At 37.8% G+C, this 7500-nt stretch overlaps 1 protein-coding gene across 1 annotated transcript in view; it reads left to right on the forward strand.

Annotated features, from left to right (window-relative positions):
• Positions 1 to 884: 884 nt before the first annotated feature.
• Positions 885 to 7500, forward strand: part of LOC135219113 (fatty acid hydroxylase domain-containing protein 2-like) — a 25550-nt gene continuing 18934 nt past the window's right edge. The window contains exon 1 of the mRNA XM_064255560.1: positions 885 to 1038. The gene's annotated coding sequence lies outside the window, so the exon portion shown is untranslated. The remainder of the gene's footprint in view (positions 1039 to 7500) is intronic.

The following is a 7500-nucleotide window of genomic DNA, read 5'->3' on the forward strand; positions in this document are numbered from 1 at the left end:
CTCACTCTGAAAGTAATTGTCCTTCGCGAAATAAAACTATGCAAAACGGGATTTATAATATATAATTACAAACTTACAATTAAAAAAACATATACGTATCAGAATAATTGAATAAAATTTTAAAAATTTTCTAAACAGTGTGAACTTTATTCAACCGAAATATTAAATGCAGCAATGAGAGAGAGAGAGAGGGAGAGAGAGAGAGATAGAGAAGAGAGAGAAGAGAGAGAGAGAGCTTACGACCACCAAAAAAATAAAATCTTATATTAACCTCTCATCAAAAGTAACTGATCTCAGAATCATTTCATCCATTCGTTGGCTGCAGCTGCCAAGGGAACAGCAACCAGAAGGTCTGGTGCTTTTTTTCCTTTATTTTTATTCTTTAAAGCCACTGACCTACTACACTTCATAACTACTTTTACACCACCTGTTTAAAATTTTGTACCGGATTCATACTGATTTTCATGACTGAATTCTGGGTACAAATGATTCTAAGCGAAATGTACCGAGTTACAATAAAATAGTGAAAGTGGAACTTCTGTGAGGTTTCATACAAAGTAACAATAAAGACAACAACTGATTATTATGTAGAATGAGCAAACATCTTCCTACGTTATTAATATTCTGTGCGCCTGAACGCCAGTTACGGTATCAATCAATCAATGATACTTTTCCCACTAATGATTTATAGTGTCCAAGCCACTGGCTCGTCGAGGCTCATGACAGATTTTCCGTCTCTTCCTTCATTTTTCCGAGTTCGACATCACGAACAACAACACCGTGAATCTTTCTTTCATGGCAACAGAAGATTAGATGCGGGCGGAGGACCATCCTCGCTTTCGTGACGTCTGATAAGAGCTAACCTTTAACCTCCTAGGAGCTGGCACCTGCGACACAAGCAGCTCTGCTCCACCCACAGCGGGACTACTACACACTTCTGATTCTGATTCTGACTGTCACTTGTCAGTCCACTACAAAAGTGGTTGCTGTGATCAAGCACTGCTGTGCGACTCTCGATTTTGCTTCGAGACCATCACGGTAAGGAAATGTTACTATTTGGATTCTAATTTCGTTGTGTTATTGGAGTTAGATATTAATCTATAAAATAACGACTGAATTATAAGTTTTTATACAACACATTTATATATATATATATATAATATATATATATATATATATATATATATATATTATATATATATATATATATATATATATATATATATATATATATATATCATCATCATCATCACACTTCAATTGATGACGCAAAATGCTTGAAATTAATTTTTTTCTGTAAGGCTCCAAGAATAAAGTTGATGGCCTCAAGCCCATTTCTTTACCCCACTTAATGTTGGTACCCACTCACAGCTGGGTCAACCAGTGGTAGGCAGCATATGTCCAGGAATCGAATCTCAGACCTTGATAATGTTGGCCAAGATCTCTTACCATTGAGCTATGGGACACACTAACTCGTGTGTGTACAAGCCTGCACATACATACGCAAACTGACACACACATATGTATATCTTGAACTTGAACAATGGTCCCTTGGATGACGTATATAAGAATTCCCTACGTGAAAATGAAAGAAGCAGGTACCAGACTTTCAACTGTTATTCCAAAGTCATCCTCGGGAATAAAAGTTGGAGGTCTTGGTACCTCGCTCATTCATTTTCACGTGAGAATTTCTTGTGTTATACATTTTATATATATATATATTATATATATATATATATATATATATATATATATATATATATATATATATATATATATATATATATATAAAAGTCTTTCAATGGTTAAACGTTATGCTCTCTTTTTAATGTAGTACGTAAATGTATACATGTTAATTCTATATAGTGAAAACATTGTATAAAGACTTTATAGTACTTCTCCCTGATGGGTGATGATGTAGACGTAATCAGTGAGCTGAAAGAGGATGTGGAGGCAAGCCCAATAGAATTTTAAAATTCTATTGGCCTTGGGTGGAGGGAGAGGACAAGTTTATGTAGATGATGCTAAAGTCAAAATTTCTTCTTCTTGTGGATTTATTCATGGCAAGAACTTGTCCAGTGCCCTAAAGAATGTTCTAACCCTTTTAGGATTCTAACTGTTACCCTTCTTTTCATCATAAATCACCCTTTAAGAAACAACTGAGTAGCGCACTGTCCATGTAACCTTGGCTGATAGTTCAAGTTTGAGATGCATCTCAAAAAGCACAAGCGCTTTGTCAACATGCACAAAAGCCCTGCTGTATTTTGTTGACGGTGAAGGGTCGTGGTTCTGGTTCTTGTGCCTCCTCCGCTTTGCAGTGGTGCGCCTCGTGAATCTCCATCAAACTCCTTGTTCGTTAGTGGCTGCCTGTCTGCCTCCGTTAAGATGGTAAATACTCCTCCTCCAAGTCCATTTTCAGCTAACTGTTCAACATCACCGAGGCTTAGAATACCCCTTGCATTGTGAAACAACTGAGGCACAGGGCAGTATTCTTAAACTACCACTTTCCCTGTTCGATGAAGAGTCTGCTCGTGAAATTCCTTTGTGGAGCAGTATTTTAAAAACATAGGGGATGCACTCTCATGAAGAGGGACCGTACGGGACAGTTGGTACGCAGGAGGTAGTAAGCAAACATTTCATTCTGATCGAAAGACGGCTATTCTACTTCTAAACCACTTTATGCTTATAGATATGAACTTTATCACTTACACAATTGTTTTGTGCATTAATGCAGTTACTACAGCAGAGTCCAGCAAAAGCCACGAAGGAAAGGGAAACAATGGAGTATCACTGCAAGCCCTTTCAACTCTCGTCCTTTGCTAAGCACAATGGTATAAATATAAAAGTAAGCTTACAAAGAAAGCTTGTATAAATGACAGATAGGGATTATAAAGGATAATATAAACCTGAAATCCAGCACATCTGAAGAATTAGATAGATCTACACAAAACAAGGTACAATTTAAGAGGATTACATATTAAGTCCAACTGCTCAAAAGGAGGGACAACACAATTAAAAGATTATACATGGCAGTGACTGACCACACAAATAAAAGATGTTATAAAAGTACAATTCAGTAAGTTTCATTTTGGCACAAAAATTGTTTTTTCGTAAAGTAAACATTTTCACAAAAAATACATTAAACATGGAGATACAAGGAAAATATCTATAAGGTAACTCATTTGTAATTAAGTCTGTGATTTTATCTTTAAGTTCACTCTTAAACATTTTACTTATATACAAGGGTCCAGATGATACTAGCCACAGCTGAGGTTAAAATTACAATTGGAAGCAAGTTGTACAATGGAGGATTCTAAAAGATCAAAATATGTGAAAAGACATATTTGGATCTTGCAACTACCGAATATTTAAGCTGTTTTAATTCTTATTTCTTAATCCTTGCTAGATTGGCTGATATAAAAAGAGAGGCAATCCAAACATGGAATTGTATATATATGTTGATGCTTTCCTTAGGGCCATTTCTTATTAGCATTACTTTTTTGTGTTATTATAGGAAAAAACAAGGTTGACCTTAAAAGATTTTAACAATGATTTTATGGTTTCAAATCTGCTGAAATAAGTCAAACTAAGAATGTTCTTTGAAGTTTCTGTCTCCAAGTTACTTTCGCTATAAAACATTTTGTAGCCTTTATTAATGCAAATATCTAATATTTGTGAAGGATAACATAAATCTGTCACTATTTTTCAGTTAGTCCCCCTGATAATTGTTGCAATGCTCATAACAACATAGAAGGAAAAAACTGGTATTTTGATATTAAGATGGTGGCCTGAATAATTGATTGATTGATTATGGCTATTAAACCTGGCGTCACAACATCTAGGTTATTGACACCGAAATAAATTTTAATAGAAAAGATTAAATCTAAAATAAATTTCATACAAAAATATCTATATAATATATATGTATATAAAAATTTCGTTCATATATACAAGTTCTTACATAGACAATCTATGTATAATTTAAGGAGTGTTCTAAAAATATGACTCCGCATGGACCCTCACTGGACAATTGATCTTGATAACTGGAGGTTGACAAGGAGTGAACTTGCCTGCTATTTTTCTAACTCTCTTCCAAACCAAAGTCAGAGGAGTTTTCGAATTTAGTGAAGATATGAAGATCGTCCAAGATTCTTTTCGTGCTTTTTTGATTTCCATGCGAAAATGAGCTCTCGCTTCTCGAAATTCAACACGATAATACTCACATTTTCATCTGCGGTATCTGGAGAAAGTAGATCTCATAGTCCTATGAGTTTCCTGGCATTTACGAGTCCACCAGGGAACTGGTCGGCGGATAAATATGCCCGAAGTCCTAGGTATAAATTGAAGACCAGCCGAGAACATTATTGTATTCCAAATGTCAAGAGCGTCATCTACACAGGGAGTCATCAGCAGAGTCATCTATTGAGCTGTGCTCCTGGAATGTTGACCAATCAGCTTTACCAATGTTCCATTTAGGTAGCCTTGAAAATGGAAGGGTTGATGCTACACTCACCACTATTGGGAAATGGTCGCTGGTAAATCTATCATTTATAGCTCTCCAATTAAAGTCAATATGGCATCACTACATATAGCTAAATCAATTGCTGATAACGTGCCAGTTTGAACATGAAAATGTGTAGACTCCCCAGAGTTGAGAATCTCTACATTTTGATCTTCTGTGATGGAACCTAAGCATCTTCCTCTTTGATTGGTAATGATATCACCCCAAAGAGGGTTTCTGCTATTCATATCTCCCAAAATAACAAAAAGACGTGGTAACTTTTGAATAAGAGATTTAAATTCATTGGTGGGGAAGACTTCATTAGGTGGTAGATAGAGAGAGCACACTGTATATTTTCTTTGCAAATGGATCTGCACACCTATCACTTGCAATGCTGATTGGATACTGATAGGATTTTGTGGGGTGTCATTTCGAACATACAAAGCGACACCGCCATGGCTTCCAATATTCAAATTATAAGTGGAGTGATAGGATGTATACTCTCGTGGGCTGGGGCACATGTTATTACCAATCATTGTCTCCTGCAGAGCTATACAAACAGGAGACACTTCTGATATGAGCAGCCTTATTTCTTCCCATTTAGGTCTTAATCCCTGACAGTTCCACTGGAGAAAATTAATGAATTTTACTCTCCTTTAGAGGCTGTTAGATTAGAGACTCTTTTAAGAGCTTTCAGCTTACAACCTTGCTCTTTTTTTCTGGAAGGAGACCGACTGTTTAATGCTGCCTTCCTTTTTAGAGGGTTATCAGTCTCAGGAACGCCAGACAAAGCTGGTGTCACCTGAGGAGGGGTGTGAGGATCGGACACTGGTGCATCCTCCAAAGCATTTACAGCTGGTACAGCCTCCAGAGAGGCGGGAGTGCCAGGTACACCTGACACATCCTCCACAGAGGCAGGAGTACCAGAAATCACTGGCTCTGCTTCCATAGAAGCAAGAGTGCCAGAAACCACTAGCACTGCCTCCAAAGAGGTGGGAGTGCCAGAATCAACTGGCACCGCCTCCGAACAGGCAGGAGCACCAGAAATCACTGGCACGGCCTCCGAAGAGGCAGGAGCACCAGAAATCACTGGCATGGCCTCCGAAGAGGCAGGAGCACCAAAAATTACTGGCGCAGCCTCCGAAGAGGAAGGAATGCCAGCAACAATTAGCGCTGCCTCCAAAGAGGCACGAGTACAAGTCGTCACTGGTTTTCTATTTAAATTATCCTTGGTAACATTTATATTTCTTCTTCGTTTGGCAGCAGCACTGGAAAAGGATATTCCTGGTCTAACGTATTGATTCAATACTCTCTTTAGCTTCCCTAAATGTGATACGTTCTGTTACCCTTAAAGTTTTAATTTCTTTTTCCACGATGTATACATCACAATTAAGTGTACATCTGGCTTGTTTATTACATATGCCATGCTCTGGTTCACTGCATTTGACACAGGTGGCAGGCTTGCCTTGCAGTTTCTGTCAACAGGACCCTAACATATGTCCGAATTCTTGACAATAGAAACATCTCCTTGGACTTGGGCTATATTGTTTAATCTTGAAACGTAGCCAGGCTGCTTTTACTATAGTAGGCAATGAGTAGAATTTAATGTAATAATTAAATTGGGAAGTGGGACAAAGACTCCATTTACCTTCTTCTTCATTCGTTCAATTTTTATTACATCTTGATCTTCTAATTCTTCTACAAGTTTTTCTTCAGATTACATCATCAGTTGGGGTGCATAAATCATTCCCTTTGAGTAATTCTAAAAAGCATGTACTGCACATTCTACTTTGACTCCTCCAAGGTGTGATAATGTTTTTAGTTTTTCAGTTTCTTTTGCTGAGGCAGATTCCACCGTTAGCTTTCCTCGACCTTCATAAGGAATCTTAGGCTCTCGGCCACAACGCTTCACAATATCTCGATATACATAAAAAATATCACAACTAGATTCTTCCAGATTGAAAGTTAGATATTTATCATAAGAGTTTTCAAATATTCCCGGTCCAATTTCATTATATTTCTGCTCAATTTCCCTTTACTCTGTACTGGAGCATAGGGTTTCAGTGTAATTACACTGGAAGGTTTTTTTTTTTAATTTTTCCAGAGGAAGGTTGTCAGTGGAGGTTCCAGCAGTCATCAGCTGTGCCGATTCACTACCATCAAAGGGCCCAGGGGTACTTGAATCTTTATTTTTTTATATCATAAAGATTTAAGAGAAAAAAACCCTGAAAACCTTAAAAAGATATCATCAGCCTTTCATGCAGTTTATTCTTCCACTAATGGCACAAGTGAGAACCGACTCCCAAATGTCCGCGTCCCTACCCTACCCTACCCCACAGGGGATGGCACAATATGATTAGAGTGGCCCAATTGTAAGCCAAACCCGCTTGATAGGACTGAGAGTATTACAAGAATACAATCATCCCCACCCTAATCACATTATGGGCAAACCGGACAGAATGCCGAGAGTCCTATCTGCAAAACTAGACCCCCTGGAATCCGTGGTCCAGCCCTGCAAAATAGTTCCGCCTGATATCACTAGGTCCGAACATTATCGGGCAGTTGATGTTCCTGTCACGGTTCCCACTATTTAGCTTCAGATATAAAACCCAGTCCCAGCTATGATATCTTTTCTGTTTAAGAGGTCCAGTAAATTTCAGCAAAGGTGGAAAATTCCACAAAAATTAATCCAAATATTTAGAAATATATGATGTTTGGGACTCTTGGGTTTGAACTCGGGAACAAATTCCCAGGGTTCAAGAGCCCCCTCACCACGTCAAGGTGGTCCCAATATGAGCTGGTGTAGCCTGAATAAAAAGGGACATAAGCAGAGTTGTTGGTTGGTTTCCTATAAATACTGAATTTACATTGAAGTGGTTTTCTATGTATCAAAACATCTAAGAAAGGGAGGCAATTGTGTTTTACCAATTGTAAGGTAAACTTATTTGATGGTACCTGGCTATTCAAATTGGAGAGTAAATCATTTACATCAATACCAG

This window comes from Macrobrachium nipponense, chromosome 1, assembly GCF_015104395.2.
Source record: "Macrobrachium nipponense isolate FS-2020 chromosome 1, ASM1510439v2, whole genome shotgun sequence".
NCBI lineage: Eukaryota > Metazoa > Arthropoda > Malacostraca > Decapoda > Palaemonidae > Macrobrachium > Macrobrachium nipponense.